We start from the raw sequence: 26,942 nt of genomic DNA, 5'->3' as shown, positions 1-26,942 counted from the left end.
TCCATCCCCAAATCCGACAAACAAGCAAAATGAACAAAAAACATTGAATTCAATTCTTTCTGATTTTAGAAACTGCATTAAAGAAGGGGTGCACCGGTCCTGGAGATACTGCAATACCAGGTCAATGCGTGGAGTGGACAGAGCAAGCTCTTTTTCCATCTCCCTGTTCTAAAAATCCATTTAATATATGGTCCCCAGATAGGGGACGTATCAGATATTAAACTGATAAGAACAGATACTACACTTGATCTTAGCCAAAAGGCCGAGAAGCGATAACCAGAATTGGTTTCAAACTACGGAGCCACCCAAGGATCCTGAAAAGTCCATTTGTGGAGATGAGCTCCTGGACTCCCGTTAAGAAGACATGTTGTCAACCTCTAGATCCCTTATGACGCGCCCCCTGGGACATATTCCTTTTTGAGGGGAATACCCGGCACCGGATCAGATGGGGGGTTGTAGTCTCCGAGCGGCTGTGACCCGGCCCCGTGCCCAGGGCGTCAAGCTCAGTGTTATGTGGCAGCTTTACAGATGTTACTAAAGTTCTTTTGTGTCGACTACGCCACCCGTTGTGATGCGGTCACTGTGGCCGCCGCTGCAGCAGGGTCCGCTGAGGCTGATGGTGGATGCGCAGCTTGGTGGGATAACCCCCAACGGGAGGGGTATAGCCTCAGAGGGGACAGGCGCAGAGGATGGGGGTTGTGGTGGTGCGGTGCAGCCGGCAATGAAGACAGACTCGGGTTGTGCAGTTAAGGGAGTTTACTTACTGCTGATGTTTCGGTCACTCCAGCCGCTAGTGACCACCCGAGCCGTGCTGCGTCCACCAGGTCCTGGATACAGCCAACCCCCAAACAAGTCCGGAGCGTGGCCCTGAGCTCTCCCTCTGTCCTTTCTTCAGCCGTCCCCACCAGGGATTCACCTAGGTCCAGCTCCCTCGGGCCTTCTTTTGGGACACCCTTGGCCCTGGGTTCCCTGACCCTGCATGTGGTGTGCCTTCGGGGTGAATGTGGTGGGTGACCGTGACAGACACTGCCCACGGTCTCCGGTCTCTGGCTAGGGATTGTTTTTGCCCCCACCAGCTTGGGTTCCGGTACCCTGATGCTGACTCCTCACCCGGTGCTCTAATTTGGGTTCTTGGGTCCCTTCAGTCTTCCCCCTCTGGGTCTTTCTCTTTCTTTCTCCTCTCTCTCCAGGGCTGCTGTTTCCTGCTCTCTGCATCAGACTTGTCCTCTGCAGCTGACTGACTCTCTGCGTCTGACCCTGATTCTAAGTTGGTGCCCTCCTTATATATCCCTCTATGTGTGAGCTCAGGTGACCAGCACCCAATGAGCTCCTAACACTACCCAGACTGCTCCCCCTATCTGCCCCTACACTACATGGGATGTACCACCCCCCTCCCACTCCAGCCAGGAACAGGCTCGGTTGTACCTGCACATTTCCAAGTGGGAGTACCGTCGGCCTGCTCCTCTGGAATGGGATGTATGTAGTGCATGCAGTCTATCTGAGCTCAGTTCCACACTCCATCCTTACCCGGGAGTGGAATATCACACCTCTGGGTTGAGGTGCAATACCCCTGTAGCAGCCGAATCCTCAGGGTGCTACACTTACATGCCTGCACTTTTCGGCTTGCTGCTGCTGCAATCCACGCGTTTTAGATCTGCATAACTCCACCTCTTTAAACACAGCACCTTCACCCCCTGCTGTTCCCACCCGCCTCAACACCGTTGGAAGGGAGGAGAACCAATTAAGGCGGGGGGTGGGGTGGAACGAGCAGCTGTCTACCCTTAGCAGGAGGGCTCCTGATTACATACCTCTCCTGCTGCTGCTGCTGCTGGCTGTCCAGCAGCAGACTGAAGGTGGCTGCTGCTGTGCACAGGTATATAAAGGCTCAGAGCCTATTATGACACGCGCAGCCAGCGTTCCATTGCCACATTCCATCTACTGCAGGCAGGATACCTGGCTGGCTGAATGTCGCTGAGAAGCTCACAGAGACCGCCATAAGCAACAGTTTAACAGAATGCCACAGACTAATCAACCAAACTTTTTGGGTTGGGTTCTCTTTTATAGTCTGCAGGCATTAAATGAAAGAAGTCAGTGTTCCAGCAGAAGGAGACAACGTTTCAGAAAAGGCATTGTAGCAAACCAAAAAAGACATTTTAAGCGCAGCAGAGTAACCAGCGCACATACCTGTTAGCTCAGGTGAGTTTAAAAGGCTGCTGTTGATAACAAGGGCATTTGCTAAATAGATGGTGTGTGTGCAACAATATACTGAAAGGTCAATTATATTGTGCAGCTTATCTCACCACCTGTAGTTATTTAGGTGAAAGCTCCAAAATGCTTGCCTAATATGTCTGTTTATCCAAAAGGAAGTAAAAAGGGAGAGCTAGAAAGATAGCATTGCATCACATTACATGGCAATGCAATGCACAGTTGCTGAAGTTGAACCAAAATGAGCTTGTAATCTGGCTTCTGCAACTTTGAACATGAAAAATCCAATGAGGAGAAGAAAAGCAAAGCCAAAGAGTCCATCCCCAAATCCGACAAACAAGCAAAATGAACAAAAAACATTGAATTCAATTCTTTCTGATTTTAGAAACTGCATTAAAGAAGGGGTGCACCGGTCCTGGAGATACTGCAATACCAGGTCAATGCGTGGAGTGGACAGAGCAAGCTCTTTTTCCATCTCCCTGTTCTAAAAATCCATTTAATATATGGTCCCCAGATAGGGGACGTATCAGATATTAAACTGATAAGAACAGATACTACACTTGATCTTAGCCAAAAGGCCGAGAAGCGATAACCAGAATTGGTTTCAAACTACGGAGCCACCCAAGGATCCTGAAAAGTCCATTTGTGGAGATGAGCTCCTGGACTCCCGTTAAGAAGACATGTTGTCAACCTCTAGATCCCTTACATGCCTGCACTTTTCGGCTTGCTGCTGCTGCAATCCACGCGTTTTAGATCTGCATAACTCCACCTCTTTAAACACAGCACCTTCACCCCCTGCTGTTCCCACCCGCCTCAACACCGTTGGAAGGGAGGAGAACCAATTAAGGCGGGGGGTGGGGTGGAACGAGCAGCTGTCTACCCTTAGCAGGAGGGCTCCTGATTACATACCTCTCCTGCTGCTGCTGCTGCTGGCTGTCCAGCAGCAGACTGAAGGTGGCTGCTGCTGTGCACAGGTATATAAAGGCTCAGAGCCTATTATGACACGCGCAGCCAGCGTTCCATTGCCACATTCCATCTACTGCAGGCAGGATACCTGGCTGGCTGAATGTCGCTGAGAAGCTCACAGAGACCGCCATAAGCAACAGTTTAACAGAATGCCACAGACTAATCAACCAAACTTTTTGGGTTGGGTTCTCTTTTATAGTCTGCAGGCATTAAATGAAAGAAGTCAGTGTTCCAGCAGAAGGAGACAACGTTTCAGAAAAGGCATTGTAGCAAACCAAAAAAGAAATTTTAAGCGCAGCAGAGTAACCAGCGCACATACCTGTTAGCTCAGGTGAGTTTAAAAGGCTGCTGTTGATAACAAGGGCATTTGCTAAATAGATGGTGTGTGTGCAACAATATACTGAAAGGTCAATTATATTGTGCAGCTTATCTCACCACCTGTAGTTATTTAGGTGAAAGCTCCAAAATGCTTGCCTAATATGTCTGTTTATCCAAAAGGAAGTAAAAAGGGAGAGCTAGAAAGATAGCATTGCATCACATTACATGGCAATGCAATGCACAGTTGCTGAAGTTGAACCAAAATGAGCTTGTAATCTGGCTTCTGCAACTTTGAACATGAAAAATCCAATGAGGAGAAGAAAAGCAAAGCCAAAGAGTCCATCCCCAAATCCGACAAACAAGCAAAATGAACAAAAAACTTTGAATTCAATTCTTTCTGATTTTAGAAACTGCATTAAAGAAGGGGTGCACCGGTCCTGGAGATACTGCAATACCAGGTCAATGCGTGGAGTGGACAGAGCAAGCTCTTTTTCCATCTCCCTGTTCTAAAAATCCATTTAATATATGGTCCCCAGATAGGGGACGTATCAGATATTAAACTGATAAGAACAGATACTACACTTGATCTTAGCCAAAAGGCCGAGAAGCGATAACCAGAATTGGTTTCAAACTACGGAGCCACCCAAGGATCCTGAAAAGTCCATTTGTGGAGATGAGCTCCTGGACTCCCGTTAAGAAGACATGTTGTCAACCTCTAGATCCCTTACATGCCTGCACTTTTCGGCTTGCTGCTGCTGCAATCCACGCGTTTTAGATCTGCATAACTCCACCTCTTTAAACACAGCACCTTCACCCCCTGCTGTTCCCACCCGCCTCAACACCGTTGGAAGGGAGGAGAACCAATTAAGGCGGGGGGTGGGGTGGAACGAGCAGCTGTCTACCCTTAGCAGGAGGGCTCCTGATTACATACCTCTCCTGCTGCTGCTGCTGCTGGCTGTCCAGCAGCAGACTGAAGGTGGCTGCTGCTGTGCACAGGTATATAAAGGCTCAGAGCCTATTATGACACGCGCAGCCAGCGTTCCATTGCCACATTCCATCTACTGCAGGCAGGATACCTGGCTGGCTGAATGTCGCTGAGAAGCTCACAGAGACCGCCATAAGCAACAGTTTAACAGAATGCCACAGACTAATCAACCAAACTTTTTGGGTTGGGTTCTCTTTTATAGTCTGCAGGCATTAAATGAAAGAAGTCAGTGTTCCAGCAGAAGGAGACAACGTTTCAGAAAAGGCATTGTAGCAAACCAAAAAAGAAATTTTAAGCGCAGCAGAGTAACCAGCGCACATACCTGTTAGCTCAGGTGAGTTTAAAAGGCTGCTGTTGATAACAAGGGCATTTGCTAAATAGATGGTGTGTGTGCAACAATATACTGAAAGGTCAATTATATTGTGCAGCTTATCTCACCACCTGTAGTTATTTAGGTGAAAGCTCCAAAATGCTTGCCTAATATGTCTGTTTATCCAAAAGGAAGTAAAAAGGGAGAGCTAGAAAGATAGCATTGCATCACATTACATGGCAATGCAATGCACAGTTGCTGAAGTTGAACCAAAATGAGCTTGTAATCTGGCTTCTGCAACTTTGAACATGAAAAATCCAATGAGGAGAAGAAAAGCAAAGCCAAAGAGTCCATCCCCAAATCCGACAAACAAGCAAAATGAACAAAAAACATTGAATTCAATTCTTTCTGATTTTAGAAACTGCATTAAAGAAGGGGTGCACCGGTCCTGGAGATACTGCAATACCAGGTCAATGCGTGGAGTGGACAGAGCAAGCTCTTTTTCCATCTCCCTGTTCTAAAAATCCATTTAATATATGGTCCCCAGATAGGGGACGTATCAGATATTAAACTGATAAGAACAGATACTACACTTGATCTTAGCCAAAAGGCCGAGAAGCGATAACCAGAATTGGTTTCAAACTACGGAGCCACCCAAGGATCCTGAAAAGTCCATTTGTGGAGATGAGCTCCTGGACTCCCGTTAAGAAGACATGTTGTCAACCTCTAGATCCCTTACATGCCTGCACTTTTCGGCTTGCTGCTGCTGCAATCCACGCGTTTTAGATCTGCATAACTCCACCTCTTTAAACACAGCACCTTCACCCCCTGCTGTTCCCACCCGCCTCAACACCGTTGGAAGGGAGGAGAACCAATTAAGGCGGGGGGTGGGGTGGAACGAGCAGCTGTCTACCCTTAGCAGGAGGGCTCCTGATTACATACCTCTCCTGCTGCTGCTGCTGCTGGCTGTCCAGCAGCAGACTGAAGGTGGCTGCTGCTGTGCACAGGTATATAAAGGCTCAGAGCCTATTATGACACGCGCAGCCAGCGTTCCATTGCCCCATTCCATCTACTGCAGGCAGGATACCTGGCTGGCTGAATGTCGCTGAGAAGCTCACAGAGACCGCCATAAGCAACAGTTTAACAGAATGCCACAGACTAATCAACCAAACTTTTTGGGTTGGGTTCTCTTTTATAGTCTGCAGGCATTAAATGAAAGAAGTCAGTGTTCCAGCAGAAGGAGACAACGTTTCAGAAAAGGCATTGTAGCAAACCAAAAAAGAAATTTTAAGCGCAGCAGAGTAACCAGCGCACATACCTGTTAGCTCAGGTGAGTTTAAAAGGCTGCTGTTGATAACAAGGGCATTTGCTAAATAGATGGTGTGTGTGCAACAATATACTGAAAGGTCAATTATATTGTGCAGCTTATCTCACCACCTGTAGTTATTTAGGTGAAAGCTCCAAAATGCTTGCCTAATATGTCTGTTTATCCAAAAGGAAGTAAAAAGGGAGAGCTAGAAAGATAGCATTGCATCACATTACATGGCAATGCAATGCACAGTTGCTGAAGTTGAACCAAAATGAGCTTGTAATCTGGCTTCTGCAACTTTGAACATGAAAAATCCAATGAGGAGAAGAAAAGCAAAGCCAAAGAGTCCATCCCCAAATCCGACAAACAAGCAAAATGAACAAAAAACATTGAATTCAATTCTTTCTGATTTTAGAAACTGCATTAAATAAGGGGTGCACCGGTCCTGGAGATACTGCAATACCAGGTCAATGCGTGGAGTGGACAGAGCAAGCTCTTTTTCCATCTCCCTGTTCTAAAAATCCATTTAATATATGGTCCCCAGATAGGGGACGTATCAGATATTAAACTGATAAGAACAGATTTTTTTTTTTTATCGAAAGCCCGAATTCGTGTACAAAACCCGAGTGCGCTTAAAAAAGTGACAAGTGCCACAAAAAAAGTGCACTAGGATGCTGGTCTTCTTGAAACCCTCTCCAAAAGGAGAAGGGTCCCCCAAACCATTCCCCGTCCCTCCGAGCCAGAAGGCCACAGCGAGGAACAGGGACAAATAGCCACCTCCAGCCGGAGCCAGAGGCGACCCAATCTTACCCCCAGCACCTGCCCGAGTTCTCACCCGAGCAAGGCACTGGGAGCCAAAGACTGTGCTCCCCTCCCGGAAGAGGGGAGCCAACAACGCTCTCCTCCAGAAAGAGGAGAGCCAGGGGGGTTCAGGGGGGAGCGGAACCTGATGGCCACACACTCCCCCCCTAGACCTGCCAAGAGAGGAACCCGTAAGGGAACCGCATCCCGACAAAATCCTAGTAAGGACGTGGACACACGTGAAAAAGTGGACACACAGTGACAAAAAAATTAAATAAATAGTGAAGGTTTCACAGTATAATACTGCCCGGACCTTCGACCGGGAATTGAAAAATTCCCCATCCTAAGGCCAGAAGGCCCGGAATAAGGGTGTGTGTGAAGAAAGAAATATTGAAGTGCTAGTGCAAATGTGCCTTAAACTCAAGTGGGGTTCCCAATCCCAGTGAGTTGAGGCACCCCAGGGTCACCACTCCTGGGGCACTTCACACTTCGGGCTTTCGATCTTCCCCGACCCAATGGCGTCGATCCTGGGGGGCCATGCTTTCCACCAGATGACTATATTAGCCACCTGGCGTACTAACAAGCGCCTAAACCCCAGTGTGCATAATGTATCAATCTACTAGGGCGGCCAACATCCAAAACCGCCTTTTCGAAAGATACTACACTTGATCTTAGCCAAAAGGCCGAGAAGCGATAACCAGAATTGGTTTCAAACTACGGAGCCACCCAAGGATCCTGAAAAGTCCATTTGTGGAGATGAGCTCCTGGACTCCCGTTAAGAAGACATGTTGTCAACCTCTAGATCCCTTACATGCCTGCACTTTTCGGCTTGCTGCTGCTGCAATCCACGCGTTTTAGATCTGCATAACTCCACCTCTTTAAACACAGCACCTTCACCCCCTGCTGTTCCCACCCGCCTCAACACCGTTGGAAGGGAGGAGAACCAATTAAGGCGGGGGGTGGGGTGGAACGAGCAGCTGTCTACCCTTAGCAGGAGGGTTGCTGATTAATTACCTCTCCTGCTGCTGCTGCTGCTGGCTGTCCAGCAGCAGACTGAAGGTGGCTGCTGCTGTGCACAGGTATATAAAGGCTCAGAGCCTATTATGACACGCGCAGCCAGCGTTCCATTGCCACATTCCATCTACTGCAGGCAGGATACCTGGCTGGCTGAATGTCGCTGAGAAGCTCACAGAGACCGCCATAAGCAACAGTTTAACAGAATGCCACAGACTAATCAACCAAACTTTTTGGGTTGGGTTCTCTTTTACAGTCTGCAGGCATTAAATGAAAGAAGTCAGTGTTCCAGCAGAAGGAGACAACGTTTCAGAAAAGGCATTGTAGCAAACCAAAAAAGAAATTTTAAGCGCAGCAGAGTAACCAGCGCACATACCTGTTAGCTCAGGTGAGTTTAAAAGGCTGCTGTTGATAACAAGGGCATTTGCTAAATAGATGGTGTGTGTGCAACAATATACTGAAAGGTCAATTATATTGTGCAGCTTATCTCACCACCTGTAGTTATTTAGGTGAAAGCTCCAAAATGCTTGCCTAATATGTCTGTTTATCCAAAAGGAAGTAAAAAGGGAGAGCTAGAAAGATAGCATTGCATCACATTACATGGCAATGCAATGCACAGTTGCTGAAGTTGAACCAAAATGAGCTTGTAATCTGGCTTCTGCAACTTTGAACATGAAAAATCCAATGAGGAGAAGAAAAGCAAAGCCAAAGAGTCCATCCCCAAATCCGACAAACAAGCAAAATGAACAAAAAACATTGAATTCAATTCTTTCTGATTTTAGAAACTGCATTAAAGAAGGGGTGCACCGGTCCTGGAGATACTGCAATACCAGGTCAATGCGTGGAGTGGACAGAGCAAGCTCTTTTTCCATCTCCCTGTTCTAAAAATCCATTTAATATATGGTCCCCAGATAGGGGACGTATCAGATATTAAACTGATAAGAACAGATACTACACTTGATCTTAGCCAAAAGGCCGAGAAGCGATAACCAGAATTGGTTTCAAACTACGGAGCCACCCAAGGATCCTGAAAAGTCCATTTGTGGAGATGAGCTCCTGGACTCCCGTTAAGAAGACATGTTGTCAACCTCTAGATCCCTTACATGCCTGCACTTTTCGGCTTGCTGCTGCTGCAATCCACGCGTTTTAGATCTGCATAACTCCACCTCTTTAAACACAGCACCTTCACCCCCTGCTGTTCCCACCCGCCTCAACACCGTTGGAAGGGAGTAGAACCAATTAAGGCGGGGGGTGGGGTGGAACGAGCAGCTGTCTACCCTTAGCAGGAGGGCTCCTGATTACATACCTCTCCTGCTGCTGCTGCTGCTGGCTGTCCAGCAGCAGACTGAAGGTGGCTGCTGCTGTGCACAGGTATATAAAGGCTCAGAGCCTATTATGACACGCGCAGCCAGCGTTCCATTGCCACATTCCATCTACTGCAGGCAGGATACCTGGCTGGCTGAATGTCGCTGAGAAGCTCACAGAGACCGCCATAAGCAACAGTTTAACAGAATGCCACAGACTAATCAACCAAACTTTTTGGGTTGGGTTCTCTTTTATAGTCTGCAGGCATTAAATGAAAGAAGTCAGTGTTCCAGCAGAAGGAGACAACGTTTCAGAAAAGGCATTGTAGCAAACCAAAAAAGAAATTTTAAGCGCAGCAGAGTAACCAGCGCACATACCTGTTAGCTCAGGTGAGTTTAAAAGGCTGCTGTTGATAACAAGGGCATTTGCTAAATAGATGGTGTGTGTGCAACAATATACTGAAAGGTCAATTATATTGTGCAGCTTATCTCACCACCTGTAGTTATTTAGGTGAAAGCTCCAAAATGCTTGCCTAATATGTCTGTTTATCCAAAAGGAAGTAAAAAGGGAGAGCTAGAAAGATAGCATTGCATCACATTACATGGCAATGCAATGCACAGTTGCTGAAGTTGAACCAAAATGAGCTTGTAATCTGGCTTGTGCAACTTTGAACATGAAAAATCCAATGAGGAGAAGAAAAGCAAAGCCAAAGAGTCCATCCCCAAATCCGACAAACAAGCAAAATGAACAAAAAACATTGAATTCAATTCTTTCTGATTTTAGAAACTGCATTAAAGAAGGGGTGCACCGGTCCTGGAGATACTGCAATACCAGGTCAATGCGTGGAGTGGACAGAGCAAGCTCTTTTTCCATCTCCCTGTTCTAAAAATCCATTTAATATATGGTCCCCAGATAGGGGACGTATCAGATATTAAACTGATAAGAACAGATTTTTTTTTTTTATCGAAAGCCCGAATTCGTGTACAAAACCCGAGTGCGCTTAAAAAAGTGACAAGTGCCACAAAAAAAGTGCACTAGGATGCTGGTCTTCTTGAAACCCTCTCCAAAAGGAGAAGGGTTCCCCAAACCATTCCCCGTCCCTCCGAGCCAGAAGGCCACAGCGAGGAACAGGGACAAATAGCCACCTCCAGCCGGAGCCAGAGGCGACCCAATCTTACCCCCAGCACCTGCCCGAGTTCTCACCCGAGCAAGGCACTGGGAGCCAAAGACTGTGCTCCCCTCCCGGAAGAGGGGAGCCAACAACGCTCTCCTCCAGAAAGAGGAGAGCCAGGGGGGTTCAGGGGGGAGCGGAACCTGATGGCCACACACTCCCCCCCTAGACCTGCCAAGAGAGGAACCCGTAAGGGAACCGCATCCCGACAAAATCCTAGTAAGGACGTGGACACACGTGAAAAAGTGGACACACAGTGACAAAAAAATTAAATAAATAGTGAAGGTTTCACAGTATAATACTGCCCGGACCTTCGACCGGGAATTGAAAAATTCCCCATCCTAAGGCCAGAAGGCCCGGAATAAGGGTGTGTGTGAAGAAAGAAATATTGAAGTGCTAGTGCAAATGTGCCTTAAACTCAAGTGGGGTTCCCAATCCCAGTGAGTTGAGGCACCCCAGGGTCACCACTCCTGGGGCACTTCACACTTCGGGCTTTCGATCTTCCCCGACCCAATGGCGTCGATCCTGGGGGGCCATGCTTTCCACCAGATGACTATATTAGCCACCTGGCGTACTAACAAGCGCCTAAACCCCAGTGTGCATAATGTATCAATCTACTAGGGCGGCCAACATCCAAAACCGCCTTTTCGAAAGATACTACACTTGATCTTAGCCAAAAGGCCGAGAAGCGATAACCAGAATTGGTTTCAAACTACGGAGCCACCCAAGGATCCTGAAAAGTCCATTTGTGGAGATGAGCTCCTGGACTCCCGTTAAGAAGACATGTTGTCAACCTCTAGATCCCTTACATGCCTGCACTTTTCGGCTTGCTGCTGCTGCAATCCACGCGTTTTAGATCTGCATAACTCCACCTCTTTAAACACAGCACCTTCACCCCCTGCTGTTCCCACCCGCCTCAACACCGTTGGAAGGGAGGAGAACCAATTAAGGCGGGGGGTGGGGTGGAACGAGCAGCTGTCTACCCTTAGCAGGAGGGCTCCTGATTACATACCTCTCCTGCTGCTGCTGCTGCTGGCTGTCCAGCAGCAGACTGAAGGTGGCTGCTGCTGTGCACAGGTATATAAAGGCTCAGAGCCTATTATGACACGCGCAGCCAGCGTTCCATTGCCACATTCCATCTACTGCAGGCAGGATACCTGGCTGGCTGAATGTCGCTGAGAAGCTCACAGAGACCGCCATAAGCAACAGTTTAACAGAATGCCACAGACTAATCAACCAAACTTTTTGGGTTGGGTTCTCTTTTATAGTCTGCAGGCATTAAATGAAAGAAGTCAGTGTTCCAGCAGAAGGAGACAACGTTTCAGAAAAGGCATTGTAGCAAACCAAAAAAGAAATTTTAAGCGCAGCAGAGTAACCAGCGCACATACCTGTTAGCTCAGGTGAGTTTAAAAGGCTGCTGTTGATAACAAGGGCATTTGCTAAATAGATGGTGTGTGTGCAACAATATACTGAAAGGTCAATTATATTGTGCAGCTTATCTCACCACCTGTAGTTATTTAGGTGAAAGCTCCAAAATGCTTGCCTAATATGTCTGTTTATCCAAAAGGAAGTAAAAAGGGAGAGCTAGAAAGATAGCATTGCATCACATTACATGGCAATGCAATGCACAGTTGCTGAAGTTGAACCAAAATGAGCTTGTAATCTGGCTTCTGCAACTTTGAACATGAAAAATCCAATGAGGAGAAGAAAAGCAAAGCCAAAGAGTCCATCCCCAAATCCGACAAACAAGCAAAATGAACAAAAAACATTGAATTCAATTCTTTCTGATTTTAGAAACTGCATTAAAGAAGGGGTGCACCGGTCCTGGAGATACTGCAATACCAGGTCAATGCGTGGAGTGGACAGAGCAAGCTCTTTTTCCATCTCCCTGTTCTAAAAATCCATTTAATATATGGTCCCCAGATAGGGGACGTATCAGATATTAAACTGATAAGAACAGATACTACACTTGATCTTAGCCAAAAGGCCGAGAAGCGATAACCAGAATTGGTTTCAAACTACGGAGCCACCCAAGGATCCTGAAAAGTCCATTTGTGGAGATGAGCTCCTGGACTCCCGTTAAGAAGACATGTTGTCAACCTCTAGATCCCTTACATGCCTGCACTTTTCGGCTTGCTGCTGCTGCAATCCACGCGTTTTAGATCTGCATAACTCCACCTCTTTAAACACAGCACCTTCACCCCCTGCTGTTCCCACCCGCCTCAACACCGTTGGAAGGGAGGAGAACCAATTAAGGCGGGGGGTGGGGTGGAACGAGCAGCTGTCTACCCTTAGCAGGAGGGCTCCTGATTACATACCTCTCCTGCTGCTGCTGCTGCTGGCTGTCCAGCAGCAGACTGAAGGTGGCTGCTGCTGTGCACAGGTATATAAAGGCTCAGAGCCTATTATGACACGCGCAGCCAGCGTTCCATTGCCACATTCCATCTACTGCAGGCAGGATACCTGGCTGGCTGAATGTCGCTGAGAAGCTCACAGAGACCGCCATAAGCAACAGTTTAACAGAATGCCACAGACTAATCAACCAAACTTTTTGGGTTGGGTTCTCTTTTACAGTCTGCAGGCATTAAATGAAAGAAGTCAGTGTTCCAGCAGAAGGAGACAACGTTTCAGAAAAGGCATTGTAGCAAACCAAAAAAGAAATTTTAAGCGCAGCAGAGTAACCAGCGCACATACCTGTTAGCTCAGGTGAGTTTAAAAGGCTGCTGTTGATAACAAGGGCATTTGCTAAATAGATGGTGTGTGTGCAACAATATACTGAAAGGTCAATTATATTGTGCAGCTTATCTCACCACCTGTAGTTATTTAGGTGAAAGCTCCAAAATGCTTGCCTAATATGTCTGTTTATCCAAAAGGAAGTAAAAAGGGAGAGCTAGAAAGATAGCATTGCATCACATTACATGGCAATGCAATGCACAGTTGCTGAAGTTGAACCAAAATGAGCTTGTAATCTGGCTTCTGCAACTTTGAACATGAAAAATCCAATGAGGAGAAGAAAAGCAAAGCCAAAGAGTCCATCCCCAAATCCGACAAACAAGCAAAATGAACAAAAAACATTGAATTCAATTCTTTCTGATTTTAGAAACTGCATTAAAGAAGGGGTGCACCGGTCCTGGAGATACTGCAATACCAGGTCAATGCGTGGAGTGGACAGAGCAAGCTCTTTTTCCATCTCCCTGTTCTAAAAATCCATTTAATATATGGTCCCCAGATAGGGGACGTATCAGATATTAAACTGATAAGAACAGATTTTTTTTTTTTATCGAAAGCCCGAATTCGTGTACAAAACCCGAGTGCGCTTAAAAAAGTGACAAGTGCCACAAAAAAAGTGCACTAGGATGCTGGTCTTCTTGAAACCCTCTCCAAAAGGAGAAGGGTCCCCCAAACCATTCCCCGTCCCTCCGAGCCAGAAGGCCACAGCGAGGAACAGGGACAAATAGCCACCTTCAGCCGGAGCCAGAGGCGACCCAATCTTACCCCCAGCACCTGCCCGAGTTCTCACCCGAGCAAGGCACTGGGAGCCAAAGACTGTGCTCCCCTCCCGGAAGAGGGGAGCCAACAACGCTCTCCTCCAGAAAGAGGAGAGCCAGGGGGGTTCAGGGGGGAGCGGAACCTGATGGCCACACACTCCCCCCCTAGACCTGCCAAGAGAGGAACCCGTAAGGGAACCGCATCCCGACAAAATCCTAGTAAGGACGTGGACACACGTGAAAAAGTGGACACACAGTGACAAAAAAATTAAATAAATAGTGAAGGTTTCACAGTATAATACTGCCCGGACCTTCGACCGGGAATTGAAAAATTCCCCATCCTAAGGCCAGAAGGCCCGGAATAAGGGTGTGTGTGAAGAAAGAAATATTGAAGTGCTAGTGCAAATGTGCCTTAAACTCAAGTGGGGTTCCCAATCCCAGTGAGTTGAGGCACCCCAGGGTCACCACTCCTGGGGCACTTCACACTTCGGGCTTTCGATCTTCCCCGACCCAATGGCGTCGATCCTGGGGGGCCATGCTTTCCACCAGATGACTATATTAGCCACCTGGCGTACTAACAAGCGCCTAAACCCCAGTGTGCATAATGTATCAATCTACTAGGGCGGCCAACATCCAAAACCGCCTTTTCGAAAGATACTACACTTGATCTTAGCCAAAAGGCCGAGAAGCGATAACCAGAATTGGTTTCAAACTACGGAGCCACCCAAGGATCCTGAAAAGTCCATTTGTGGAGATGAGCTCCTGGACTCCCGTTAAGAAGACATGTTGTCAACCTCTAGATCCCTTACATGCCTGCACTTTTCGGCTTGCTGCTGCTGCAATCCACGCGTTTTAGATCTGCATAACTCCACCTCTTTAAACACAGCACCTTCACCCCCTGCTGTTCCCACCCGCCTCAACACCGTTGGAAGGGAGGAGAACCAATTAAGGCGGGGGGTGGGGTGGAACGAGCAGCTGTCTACCCTTAGCAGGAGGGCTCCTGATTACATACCTCTCCTGCTGCTGCTGCTGCTGGCTGTCCAGCAGCAGACTGAAGGTGGCTGCTGCTGTGCACAGGTATATAAAGGCTCAGAGCCTATTATGACACGCGCAGCCAGCGTTCCATTGCCACATTCCATCTACTGCAGGCAGGATACCTGGCTGGCTGAATGTCGCTGAGAAGCTCACAGAGACCGCCATAAGCAACAGTTTAACAGAATGCCACAGACTAATCAACCAAACTTTTTGGGTTGGGTTCTCTTTTATAGTCTGCAGGCATTAAATGAAAGAAGTCAGTGTTCCAGCAGAAGGAGACAACGTTTCAGAAAAGGCATTGTAGCAAACCAAAAAAGACATTTTAAGCGCAGCAGAGTAACCAGCGCACATACCTGTTAGCTCAGGTGAGTTTAAAAGGCTGCTGTTGATAACAAGGGCATTTGCTAAATAGATGGTGTGTGTGCAACAATATACTGAAAGGTCAATTATATTGTGCAGCTTATCTCACCACCTGTAGTTATTTAGGTGAAAGCTCCAAAATGCTTGCCTAATATGTCTGTTTATCCAAAAGGAAGTAAAAAGGGAGAGCTAGAAAGATAGCATTGCATCACATTACATGGCAATGCAATGCACAGTTGCTGAAGTTGAACCAAAATGAGCTTGTAATCTGGCTTCTGCAACTTTGAACATGAAAAATCCAATGAGGAGAAGAAAAGCAAAGCCAAAGAGTCCATCCCCAAATCCGACAAACAAGCAAAATGAACAAAAAACATTGAATTCAATTCTTTCTGATTTTAGAAACTGCATTAAAGAAGGGGTGCACCGGTCCTGGAGATACTGCAATACCAGGTCAATGCGTGGAGTGGACAGAGCAAGCTCTTTTTCCATCTCCCTGTTCTAAAAATCCATTTAATATATGGTCCCCAGATAGGGGACGTATCAGATATTAAACTGATAAGAACAGATACTACACTTGATCTTAGCCAAAAGGCCGAGAAGCGATAACCAGAATTGGTTTCAAACTACGGAGCCACCCAAGGATCCTGAAAAGTCCATTTGTGGAGATGAGCTCCTGGACTCCCGTTAAGAAGACATGTTGTCAACCTCTAGATCCCTTACATGCCTGCACTTTTCGGCTTGCTGCTGCTGCAATCCACGCGTTTTAGATCTGCATAACTCCACCTCTTTAAACACAGCACCTTCACCCCCTGCTGTTCCCACCCGCCTCAACACCGTTGGAAGGGAGGAGAACCAATTAAGGCGGAGGGTGGGGTGGAACGAGCAGCTGTCTACCCTTAGCAGGAGGGCTCCTGATTACATACCTCTCCTGCTGCTGCTGCTGCTGGCTGTCCAGCAGCAGACTGAAGGTGGCTGCTGCTGTGCACAGGTATATAAAGGCTCAGAGCCTATTATGACACGCGCAGCCAGCGTTCCATTGCCACATTCCATCTACTGCAGGCAGGATACCTGGCTGGCTGAATGTCGCTGAGAAGCTCACAGAGACCGCCATAAGCAACAGTTTAACAGAATGCCACAGACTAATCAACCAAACTTTTTGGGTTGGGTTCTCTTTTATAGTCTGCAGGCATTAAATGAAAGAAGTCAGTGTTCCAGCAGAAGGAGACAACGTTTCAGAAAAGGCATTGTAGCAAACCAAAAAAGAAATTTTAAGCGCAGCAGAGTAACCAGCGCACATACCTGTTAGCTCAGGTGAGTTTAAAAGGCTGCTGTTGATAACAAGGGCATTTGCTAAATAGATGGTGTGTGTGCAACAATATACTGAAAGGTCAATTATATTGTGCAGCTTATCTCACCACCTGTAGTTATTTAGGTGAAAGCTCCAAAATGCTTGCCTAATATGTCTGTTTATCCAAAAGGAAGTAAAAAGGGAGAGCTAGAAAGATAGCATTGCATCACATTACATGGCAATGCAATGCACAGTTGCTGAAGTTGAACCAAAATGAGCTTGTAATCTGGCTTCTGCAACTTTGAACATGAAAAATCCAATGAGGAGAAGAAAAGCAAAGCCAAAGAGTCCATCCCCAAATCCGACAAACAAGCAAAATGAACAAAAAACATTGAATTCAATTCTTTCTGATTTTAGAAACTGCATTAAAGAAGGGGTGCACCGGTCCTGGAGATACTGCAATACCAGGTCAATGCGTGGAGTGGACAGAGCAAGCTCTTTTTCCATCTCCCTGTTCTAAAAATCCATTTAATATATGGTCCCCAGATAGGGGACGTATCAGATATTAAACTGATAAGAACAGATACTACACTTGATCTTAGCCAAAAGGCCGAGAAGCGATAACCAGAATTGGTTTCAAACTACGGAGCCACCCAAGGATCCTGAAAAGTCCATTTGTGGAGATGAGCTCCTGGACTCCCGTTAAGAAGACATGTTGTCAACCTCTAGATCCCTTACATGCCTGCACTTTTCGGCTTGCTGCTGCTGCAATCCACGCGTTTTAGATCTGCATAACTCCACGTCTTTAAACACAGCACCTTCACCCCCTGCTGTTCCCACCCGCCTCAACACCGTTGGAAGGGAGGAGAACCAATTAAGGCGGGGGGTGGGGTGGAACGAGCAGCTGTCTACCCTTAGCAGAAGGGCTCCTGATTACATACCTCTCCTGCTGCTGCTGCTGCTGGCTGTCCAGCAGCAGACTGAAGGTGGCTGCTGCTGTGCACAGGTATATAAAGGCTCAGAGCCTATTATGACACGCGCAGCCAGCGTTCCATTGCCACATTCCATCTACTGCAGGCAGGATACCTGGCTGGCTGAATGTCGCTGAGAAGCTCACAGAGACCGCCATAAGCAACAGTTTAACAGAATGCCACAGACTAATCAACCAAACTTTTTGGGTTGGGTTCTCTTTTATAGTCTGCAGGCATTAAATGAAAGAAGTCAGTGTTCCAGCAGAAGGAGACAACGTTTCAGAAAAGGCATTGTAGCAAACCAAAAAAGAAATTTTAAGCGCAGCAGAGTAACCAGCGCACATACCTGTTAGCTCAGGTGAGTTTAAAAGGCTGCTGTTGATAACAAGGGCATTTGCTAAATAGATGGTGTGTGTGCAACAATATACTGAAAGGTCAATTATATTGTGCAGCTTATCTCACCACCTGTAGTTATTTAGGTGAAAGCTCCAAAATGCTTGCCTAATATGTCTGTTTATCCAAAAGGAAGTAAAAAGGGAGAGCTAGAAAGATAGCATTGCATCACATTACATGGCAATGCAATGCACAGTTGCTGAAGTTGAACCAAAATGAGCTTGTAATCTGGCTTCTGCAACTTTGAACATGAAAAATCCAATGAGGAGAAGAAAAGCAAAGCCAAAGAGTCCATCCCCAAATCCGACAAACAAGCAAAATGAACAAAAAACATTGAATTCAATTCTTTCTGATTTTAGAAACTGCATTAAAGAAGGGGTGCACCGGTCCTGGAGATACTGCAATACCAGGTCAATGCGTGGAGTGGACAGAGCAAGCTCTTTTTCCATCTCCCTGTTCTAAAAATCCATTTAATATATGGTCCCCAGATAGGGGACGTATCAGATATTAAACTGATAAGAACAGATACTACACTTGATCTTAGCCAAAAGGCCGAGAAGCGATAACCAGAATTGGTTTCAAACTACGGAGCCACCCAAGGATCCTGAAAAGTCCATTTGTGGAGATGAGCTCCTGGACTCCCGTTAAGAAGACATGTTGTCAACCTCTAGATCCCTTACATGCCTGCACTTTTCGGCTTGCTGCTGCTGCAATCCACGCGTTTTAGATCTGCATAACTCCACGTCTTTAAACACAGCACCTTCACCCCCTGCTGTTCCCACCCGCCTCAACACCGTTGGAAGGGAGGAGAACCAATTAAGGCGGGGGGTGGGGTGGAACGAGCAGCTGTCTACCCTTAGCAGAAGGGCTCCTGATTACATACCTCTCCTGCTGCTGCTGCTGCTGGCTGTCCAGCAGCAGACTGAAGGTGGCTGCTGCTGTGCACAGGTATATAAAGGCTCAGAGCCTATTATGACACGCGCAGCCAGCGTTCCATTGCCACATTCCATCTACTGCAGGCAGGATACCTGGCTGGCTGAATGTCGCTGAGAAGCTCACAGAGACCGCCATAAGCAACAGTTTAACAGAATGCCACAGACTAATCAACCAAACTTTTTGGGTTGGGTTCTCTTTTATAGTCTGCAGGCATTAAATGAAAGAAGTCAGTGTTCCAGCAGAAGGAGACAACGTTTCAGAAAAGGCATTGTAGCAAACCAAAAAAGACATTTTAAGCGCAGCAGAGTAACCAGCGCACATACCTGTTAGCTCAGGTGAGTTTAAAAGGCTGCTGTTGATAACAAGGGCATTTGCTAAATAGATGGTGTGTGTGCAACAATATACTGAAAGGTCAATTATATTGTGCAGCTTATCTCACCACCTGTAGTTATTTAGGTGAAAGCTCCAAAATGCTTGCCTAATATGTCTGTTTATCCAAAAGGAAGTAAAAAGGGAGAGCTAGAAAGATAGCATTGCATCACATTACATGGCAATGCAATGCACAGTTGCTGAAGTTGAACCAAAATGAGCTTGTAATCTGGCTTCTGCAACTTTGAACATGAAAAATCCAATGAGGAGAAGAAAAGCAAAGCCAAAGAGTCCATCCCCAAATCCGACAAACAAGCAAAATGAACAAAAAACATTGAATTCAATTCTTTCTGATTTTAGAAACTGCATTAAAGAAGGGGTGCACCGGTCCTGGAGATACTGCAATACCAGGTCAATGCGTGGAGTGGACAGAGCAAGCTCTTTTTCCATCTCCCTGTTCTAAAAATCCATTTAATATATGGTCCCCAGATAGGGGACGTATCAGATATTAAACTGATAAGAACAGATACTACACTTGATCTTAGCCAAAAGGCCGAGAAGCGATAACCAGAATTGGTTTCAAACTACGGAGCCACCCAAGGATCCTGAAAAGTCCATTTGTGGAGATGAGCTCCTGGACTCCCGTTAAGAAGACATGTTGTCAACCTCTAGATCCCTTACATGCCTGCACTTTTCGGCTTGCTGCTGCTGCAATCCACGCGTTTTAGATCTGCATAACTCCACCTCTTTAAACACAGCACCTTCACCCCCTGCTGTTCCCACCCGCCTCAACACCGTTGGAAGGGAGGAGAACCAATTAAGGCGGGGGGTGGGGTGGAACGAGCAGCTGTCTACCCTTAGCAGGAGGGCTCCTGATTACATACCTCTCCTGCTGCTGCTGCTGCTGGCTGTCCAGCAGCAGACTGAAGGTGGCTGCTGCTGTGCACAGGTATATAAAGGCTCAGAGCCTATTATGACACGCGCAGCCAGCGTTCCATTGCCACATTCCATCTACTGCAGGCAGGATACCTGGCTGGCTGAATGTCACTGAGAAGCTCACAGAGACCGCCATAAGCAACAGTTTAACAGAATGCCACAGACTAATCAACCAAACTTTTTGGGTTGGGTTCTCTTTTATAGTCTGCAGGCATTAAATGAAAGAAGTCAGTGTTCCAGCAGAAGGAGACAACGTTTCAGAAAAGGCATTGTAGCAAACCAAAAAAGAAATTTTAAGCGCAGCAGAGTAACCAGCGCACATACCTGTTAGCTCAGGTGAGTTTAAAAGGCTGCTGTTGATAACAAGGGCATTTGCTAAATAGATGGTGTGTGTGCAACAATATACTGAAAGGTCAATTATATTGTGCAGCTTATCTCACCACCTGTAGTTATTTAGGTGAAAGCTCCAAAATGCTTGCCTAATATGTCTGTTTATCCAAAAGGAAGTAAAAAGGGAGAGCTAGAAAGATAGCATTGCATCACATTACATGGCAATGCAATGCACAGTTGCTGAAGTTGAACCAAAATGAGCTTGTAATCTGGCTTCTGCAACTTTGAACATGAAAAATCCAATGAGGAGAAGAAAAGCAAAGCCAAAGAGTCCATCCCCAAATCCGACAAACAAGCAAAATGAACAAAAAACATTGAATTCAATTCTTTCTGATTTTAGAAACTGCATTAAAGAAGGGGTGCACCGGTCCTGGAGATACTGCAATACCAGGTCAATGCGTGGAGTGGACAGAGCAAGCTCTTTTTCCATCTCCCTGTTCTAAAAATCCATTTAATATATGGTCCCCAGATAGGGGACGTATCAGATATTAAACTGATAAGAACAGATACTACACTTGATCTTAGCCAAAAGGCCGAGAAGCGATAACCAGAATTGGTTTCAAACTACGGAGCCACCCAAGGATCCTGAAAAGTCCATTTGTGGAGATGAGCTCCTGGACTCCCGTTAAGAAGACATGTTGTCAACCTCTAGATCCCTTACATGCCTGCACTTTTCGGCTTGCTGCTGCTGCAATCCACGCGTTTTAGATCTGCATAACTCCACGTCTTTAAACACAGCACCTTCACCCCCTGCTGTTCCCACCCGCCTCAACACCGTTGGAAGGGAGGAGAACCAATTAAGGCGGGGGGTGGGGTGGAACGAGCAGCTGTCTACCCTTAGCAGGAGGGCTCCTGATTACATACCTCTCCTGCTGCTGCTGCTGCTGGCTGTCCAGCAGCAGACTGAAGGTGGCTGCTGCTGTGCACAGGTATATAAAGGCTCAGAGCCTATTATGACACGCGCAGCCAGCGTTCCATTGCCACATTCCATCTACTGCAGGCAGGATACCTGGCTGGCTGAATGTCGCTGAGAAGCTCACAGAGACCGCCATAAGCAACAGTTTAACAGAATGCCACAGACTAATCAACCAAACTTTTTGGGTTGGGTTCTCTTTTATAGTCTGCAGGCATTAAATGAAAGAAGTCAGTGTTCCAGCAGAAGGAGACAACGTTTCAGAAAAGGCATTGTAGCAAACCAAAAAAGAAATTTTAAGCGCAGCAGAGTAACCAGCGCACATACCTGTTAGCTCAGGTGAGTTTAAAAGGCTGCTGTTGATAACAAGGGCATTTGCTAAATAGATGGTGTGTGTGCAACAATATACTGAAAGGTCAATTATATTGTGCAGCTTATCTCACCACCTGTAGTTATTTAGGTGAAAGCTCCAAAATGCTTGCCTAATATGTCTGTTTATCCAAAAGGAAGTAAAAAGGGAGAGCTAGAAAGATAGCATTGCATCACATTACATGGCAATGCAATGCACAGTTGCTGAAGTTGAACCAAAATGAGCTTGTAATCTGGCTTCTGCAACTTTGAACATGAAAAATCCAATGAGGAGAAGAAAAGCAAAGCCAAAGAGTCCATCCCCAAATCCGACAAACAAGCAAAATGAACAAAAAACATTGAATTCAATTCTTTCTGATTTTAGAAACTGCATTAAAGAAGGGGTGCACCGGTCCTGGAGATACTGCAATACCAGGTCAATGCGTGGAGTGGACAGAGCAAGCTCTTTTTCCATCTCCCTGTTCTAAAAATCCATTTAATATATGGTCCCCAGATAGGGGACGTATCAGATATTAAACTGATAAGAACAGATTTTTTTTTTTTATCGAAAGCCCGAATTCGTGTACAAAACCCGAGTGCGCTTAAAAAAGTGACAAGTGCCACAAAAAAAGTGCACTAGGATGCTGGTCTTCTTGAAACCCTCTCCAAAAGGAGAAGGGTCCCCCAAACCATTCCCCGTCCCTCCGAGCCAGAAGGCCACAGCGAGGAACAGGGACAAATAGCCACCTCCAGCCGGAGCCAGAGGCGACCCAATCTTACCCCCAGCACCTGCCCGAGTTCTCACCCGAGCAAGGCACTGGGAGCCAAAGACTGTGCTCCCCTCCCGGAAGAGGGGAGCCAACAACGCTCTCCTCCAGAAAGAGGAGAGCCAGGGGGGTTCAGGGGGGAGCGGAACCTGATGGCCACACACTCCCCCCCTAGACCTGCCAAGAGAGGAACCCGTATGGGAACCGCATCCCGACAAAATCCTAGTAAGGACGTGGACACACGTGAAAAAGTGGACACACAGTGACAAAAAAATTAAATAAATAGTGAAGGTTTCACAGTATAATACCGCCCGGACCTTCGACCGGGAATTGAAAAATTCCCCATCCTAAGGCCAGAAGGCCCGGAATAAGGGTGTGTGTGAAGAAAGAAATATTGAAGTGCTAGTGCAAATGTGCCTTAAACTCAAGTGGGGTTCCCAATCCCAGTGAGTTGAGGCACCCCAGGGTCACCACTCCTGGGGCACTTCACACTTCGGGCTTTCGATCTTCCCCGACCCAATGGCGTCGATCCTGGGGGGCCATGCTTTCCACCAGATGACTATATTAGCCACCTGGCGTACTAACAAGCGCCTAAACCCCAGTGTGCATAATGTATCAATCTACTAGGGCGGCCAACATCCAAAACCGCCTTTTCGAAAGATACTACACTTGATCTTAGCCAAAAGGCCGAGAAGCGATAACCAGAATTGGTTTCAAACTACGGAGCCACCCAAGGATCCTGAAAAGTCCATTTGTGGAGATGAGCTCCTGGACTCCCGTTAAGAAGACATGTTGTCAACCTCTAGATCCCTTACATGCCTGCACTTTTCGGCTTGCTGCTGCTGCAATCCACGCGTTTTAGATCTGCATAACTCCACCTCTTTAAACACAGCACCTTCACCCCCTGCTGTTCCCACCCGCCTCAACACCGTTGGAAGGGAGGAGAACCAATTAAGGCGGGGGGTGGGGTGGAACGAGCAGCTGTCTACCCTTAGCAGGAGGGCTCCTGATTACATACCTCTCCTGCTGCTGCTGCTGCTGGCTGTCCAGCAGCAGACTGAAGGTGGCTGCTGCTGTGCACAGGTATATAAAGGCTCAGAGCCTATTATGACACGCGCAGCCAGCGTTCCATTGCCACATTCCATCTACTGCAGGCAGGATACCTGGCTGGCTGAATGTCGCTGAGAAGCTCACAGAGACCGCCATAAGCAACAGTTTAACAGAATGCCACAGACTAATCAACCAAACTTTTTGGGTTGGGTTCTCTTTTATAGTCTGCAGGCATTAAATGAAAGAAGTCAGTGTTCCAGCAGAAGGAGACAACGTTTCAGAAAAGGCATTGTAGCAAACCAAAAAAGACATTTTAAGCGCAGCAGAGTAACCAGCACACATACCTGTTAGCTCAGGTGAGTTTAAAAGGCTGCTGTTGATAACAAGGGCATTTGCTAAATAGATGGTGTGTGTGCAACAATATACTGAAAGGTCAATTATATTGTGCAGCTTATCTCACCACCTGTAGTTATTTAGGTGAAAGCTCCAAAATGCTTGCCTAATATGTCTGTTTATCCAAAAGGAAGTAAAAAGGGAGAGCTAGAAAGATAGCATTGCATCACATTACATGGCAATGCAATGCACAGTTGCTGAAGTTGAACCAAAATGAGCTTGTAATCTGGCTTCTGCAACTTTGAACATGAAAAATCCAATGAGGAGAAGAAAAGCAAAGCCAAAGAGTCCATCCCCAAATCCGACAAACAAGCAAAATGAACAAAAAACATTGAATTCAATTCTTTCTGATTTTAGAAACTGCATTAAAGAAGGGGTGCACCGGTCCTGGAGATACTGCAATACCAGGTCAATGCGTGGAGTGGACAGAGCAAGCTCTTTTTCCATCTCCCTGTTCTAAAAATCCATTTAATATATGGTCCCCAGATAGGGGACGTATCAGATATTAAACTGATAAGAACAGATACTACACTTGATCTTAGCCAAAAGGCCGAGAAGCGATAACCAGAATTGGTTTCAAACTACGGAGCCACCCAAGGATCCTGAAAAGTCCATTTGTGGAGATGAGCTCCTGGACTCCCGTTAAGAAGACATGTTGTCAACCTCTAGATCCCTTACATGCCTGCACTTTTCGGCTTGCTGCTGCTGCAATCCACGCGTTTTAGATCTGCATAACTCCACCTCTTTAAACACAGCACCTTCACCCCCTGCTGTTCCCACCCGCCTCAACACCGTTGGAAGGGAGGAGAACCAATTAAGGCGGAGGGTGGGGTGGAACGAGCAGCTGTCTACCCTTAGCAGGAGGGCTCCTGATTACATACCTCTCCTGCTGCTGCTGCTGCTGGCTGTCCAGCAGCAGACTGAAGGTGGCTGCTGCTGTGCACAGGTATATAAAGGCTCAGAGCCTATTATGACACGCGCAGCCAGCGTTCCATTGCCACATTCCATCTACTGCAGGCAGGATACCTGGCTGGCTGAATGTCGCTGAGAAGCTCACAGAGACCGCCATAAGCAACAGTTTAACAGAATGCCACAGACTAATCAACCAAACTTTTTGGGTTGGGTTCTCTTTTATAGTCTGCAGGCATTAAATGAAAGAAGTCAGTGTTCCAGCAGAAGGAGACAACGTTTCATAAAAGGCATTGTAGCAAACCAAAAAAGAAATTTTAAGCGCAGCAGAGTAACCAGCGCACATACCTGTTAGCTCAGGTGAGTTTAAAAGGCTGCTGTTGATAACAAGGGCATTTGCTAAATAGATGGTGTGTGTGCAACAATATACTGAAAGGTCAATTATATTGTGCAGCTTATCTCACCACCTGTAGTTATTTAGGTGAAAGCTCCAAAATGCTTGCCTAATATGTCTGTTTATCCAAAAGGAAGTAAAAAGGGAGAGCTAGAAAGATAGCATTGCATCACATTACATGGCAATGCAATGCACAGTTGCTGAAGTTGAACCAAAATGAGCTTGTAATCTGGCTTCTGCAACTTTGAACATGAAAAATCCAATGAGGAGAAGAAAAGCAAAGCCAAAGAGTCCATCCCCAAATCCGACAAACAAGCAAAATGAACAAAAAACATTGAATTCAATTCTTTCTGATTTTAGAAACTGCATTAAAGAAGGGGTGCACCGGTCCTGGAGATACTGCAATACCAGGTCAATGCGTGGAGTGGACAGAGCAAGCTCTTTTTCCATCTCCCTGTTCTAAAAATCCATTTAATATATGGTCCCCAGATAGGGGACGTATCAGATATTAAACTGATAAGAACAGATACTACACTTGATCTTAGCCAAAAGGCCGAGAAGCGATAACCAGAATTGGTTTCAAACTACGGAGCCACCCAAGGATCCTGAAAAGTCCATTTGTGGAGATGAGCTCCTGGACTCCCGTTAAGAAGACATGTTGTCAACCTCTAGATCCCTTACATGCCTGCACTTTTCGGCTTGCTGCTGCTGCAATCCACGCGTTTTAGATCTGCATAACTCCACGTCTTTAAACACAGCACCTTCACCCCCTGCTGTTCCCACCCGCCTCAACACCGTTGGAAGGGAGGAGAACCAATTAAGGCGGGGGGTGGGGTGGAACGAGCAGCTGTCTACCCTTAGCAGAAGGGCTCCTGATTACATACCTCTCCTGCTGCTGCTGCTGCTGGCTGTCCAGCAGCAGACTGAAGGTGGCTGCTGCTGTGCACAGGTATATAAAGGCTCAGAGCCTATTATGACACGCGCAGCCAGCGTTCCATTGCCACATTCCATCTACTGCAGGCAGGATACCTGGCTGGCTGAATGTCGCTGAGAAGCTCACAGAGACCGCCATAAGCAACAGTTTAACAGAATGCCACAGACTAATCAACCAAACTTTTTGGGTTGGGTTCTCTTTTATAGTCTGCAGGCATTAAATGAAAGAAGTCAGTGTTCCAGCAGAAGGAGACAACGTTTCAGAAAAGGCATTGTAGCAAACCAAAAAAGAAATTTTAAGCGCAGCAGAGTAACCAGCGCACATACCTGTTAGCTCAGGTGAGTTTAAAAGGCTGCTGTTGATAACAAGGGCATTTGCTAAATAGATGGTGTGTGTGCAACAATATACTGAAAGGTCAATTATATTGTGCAGCTTATCTCACCACCTGTAGTTATTTAGGTGAAAGCTCCAAAATGCTTGCCTAATATGTCTGTTTATCCAAAAGGAAGTAAAAAGGGAGAGCTAGAAAGATAGCATTGCATCACATTACATGGCAATGCAATGCACAGTTGCTGAAGTTGAACCAAAATGAGCTTGTAATCTGGCTTCTGCAACTTTGAACATGAAAAATCCAATGAGGAGAAGAAAAGCAAAGCCAAAAAGTCCATCCCCAAATCCGACAAA

The 26,942-nt window shown here is 46.6% G+C and overlaps 17 non-coding genes and 4 pseudogenes across 17 annotated transcripts; all 21 read right to left on the bottom strand.

The window, feature by feature from the left end:
* Positions 1-83: 83 nt before the first annotated feature.
* Positions 84-274, bottom strand: LOC141230697 (U2 spliceosomal RNA). Its single transcript, XR_012297149.1, has one exon. It is a non-coding gene; the product is annotated as a U2 spliceosomal RNA (small nuclear RNA).
* Positions 275-2,604: 2,330 nt separating this feature from the next.
* Positions 2,605-2,795, bottom strand: LOC141230695 (U2 spliceosomal RNA). Its single transcript, XR_012297147.1, has one exon. It is a non-coding gene; the product is annotated as a U2 spliceosomal RNA (small nuclear RNA).
* A 1,115-nt stretch (positions 2,796-3,910) lies between these two features.
* On the bottom strand, positions 3,911-4,101 carry LOC141230694 (U2 spliceosomal RNA). Its single transcript, XR_012297146.1, has one exon. It is a non-coding gene; the product is annotated as a U2 spliceosomal RNA (small nuclear RNA).
* Positions 4,102-5,216: 1,115 nt separating this feature from the next.
* On the bottom strand, positions 5,217-5,407 carry LOC141230693 (U2 spliceosomal RNA). Its single transcript, XR_012297145.1, has one exon. It is a non-coding gene; the product is annotated as a U2 spliceosomal RNA (small nuclear RNA).
* Positions 5,408-6,522: 1,115 nt separating this feature from the next.
* Positions 6,523-6,706, bottom strand: LOC141230327 (U2 spliceosomal RNA). Its single transcript, XR_012296871.1, has one exon. It is a non-coding gene; the product is annotated as a U2 spliceosomal RNA (small nuclear RNA).
* Positions 6,707-7,497: 791 nt separating this feature from the next.
* Positions 7,498-7,589, bottom strand: LOC141230443 (U2 spliceosomal RNA; annotated as a pseudogene).
* A 1,115-nt stretch (positions 7,590-8,704) lies between these two features.
* Positions 8,705-8,895, bottom strand: LOC141230692 (U2 spliceosomal RNA). Its single transcript, XR_012297144.1, has one exon. It is a non-coding gene; the product is annotated as a U2 spliceosomal RNA (small nuclear RNA).
* Positions 8,896-10,010: 1,115 nt separating this feature from the next.
* Positions 10,011-10,194, bottom strand: LOC141230326 (U2 spliceosomal RNA). Its single transcript, XR_012296870.1, has one exon. It is a non-coding gene; the product is annotated as a U2 spliceosomal RNA (small nuclear RNA).
* Positions 10,195-10,985: 791 nt separating this feature from the next.
* On the bottom strand, positions 10,986-11,077 carry LOC141230442 (U2 spliceosomal RNA; annotated as a pseudogene).
* Positions 11,078-12,192: 1,115 nt separating this feature from the next.
* LOC141230691 (U2 spliceosomal RNA) lies at positions 12,193-12,383 on the bottom strand. The gene has a single exon (XR_012297143.1). It is a non-coding gene; the product is annotated as a U2 spliceosomal RNA (small nuclear RNA).
* A 1,115-nt stretch (positions 12,384-13,498) lies between these two features.
* On the bottom strand, positions 13,499-13,682 carry LOC141230325 (U2 spliceosomal RNA). The gene has a single exon (XR_012296869.1). It is a non-coding gene; the product is annotated as a U2 spliceosomal RNA (small nuclear RNA).
* A 791-nt stretch (positions 13,683-14,473) lies between these two features.
* Positions 14,474-14,565, bottom strand: LOC141230441 (U2 spliceosomal RNA; annotated as a pseudogene).
* A 1,115-nt stretch (positions 14,566-15,680) lies between these two features.
* LOC141230690 (U2 spliceosomal RNA) lies at positions 15,681-15,871 on the bottom strand. Its single transcript, XR_012297142.1, has one exon. It is a non-coding gene; the product is annotated as a U2 spliceosomal RNA (small nuclear RNA).
* A 1,115-nt stretch (positions 15,872-16,986) lies between these two features.
* LOC141230689 (U2 spliceosomal RNA) lies at positions 16,987-17,177 on the bottom strand. The gene has a single exon (XR_012297141.1). It is a non-coding gene; the product is annotated as a U2 spliceosomal RNA (small nuclear RNA).
* Positions 17,178-18,292: 1,115 nt separating this feature from the next.
* LOC141230688 (U2 spliceosomal RNA) lies at positions 18,293-18,483 on the bottom strand. The gene has a single exon (XR_012297140.1). It is a non-coding gene; the product is annotated as a U2 spliceosomal RNA (small nuclear RNA).
* Positions 18,484-19,598: 1,115 nt separating this feature from the next.
* LOC141230687 (U2 spliceosomal RNA) lies at positions 19,599-19,789 on the bottom strand. The gene has a single exon (XR_012297139.1). It is a non-coding gene; the product is annotated as a U2 spliceosomal RNA (small nuclear RNA).
* A 1,115-nt stretch (positions 19,790-20,904) lies between these two features.
* LOC141230686 (U2 spliceosomal RNA) lies at positions 20,905-21,095 on the bottom strand. The gene has a single exon (XR_012297138.1). It is a non-coding gene; the product is annotated as a U2 spliceosomal RNA (small nuclear RNA).
* Positions 21,096-22,210: 1,115 nt separating this feature from the next.
* On the bottom strand, positions 22,211-22,394 carry LOC141230324 (U2 spliceosomal RNA). Its single transcript, XR_012296868.1, has one exon. It is a non-coding gene; the product is annotated as a U2 spliceosomal RNA (small nuclear RNA).
* Positions 22,395-23,185: 791 nt separating this feature from the next.
* Positions 23,186-23,277, bottom strand: LOC141230440 (U2 spliceosomal RNA; annotated as a pseudogene).
* A 1,115-nt stretch (positions 23,278-24,392) lies between these two features.
* Positions 24,393-24,583, bottom strand: LOC141230684 (U2 spliceosomal RNA). The gene has a single exon (XR_012297136.1). It is a non-coding gene; the product is annotated as a U2 spliceosomal RNA (small nuclear RNA).
* A 1,115-nt stretch (positions 24,584-25,698) lies between these two features.
* On the bottom strand, positions 25,699-25,889 carry LOC141230683 (U2 spliceosomal RNA). The gene has a single exon (XR_012297135.1). It is a non-coding gene; the product is annotated as a U2 spliceosomal RNA (small nuclear RNA).
* Between the last annotated feature and the right edge of the window lie 1,053 nt (positions 25,890-26,942).

Source organism: Phyllobates terribilis, unplaced genomic scaffold, assembly GCF_046119375.1.
Source record: "Phyllobates terribilis strain yellow unplaced genomic scaffold, ASM4611937v1 Scaffold_499__1_contigs__length_1316695, whole genome shotgun sequence".
NCBI lineage: Eukaryota > Metazoa > Chordata > Amphibia > Anura > Dendrobatidae > Phyllobates > Phyllobates terribilis.
The sequence above is the reverse complement of the archived record's forward strand: the minus strand, read 5'-3'. Positions and strand labels throughout refer to the sequence as shown.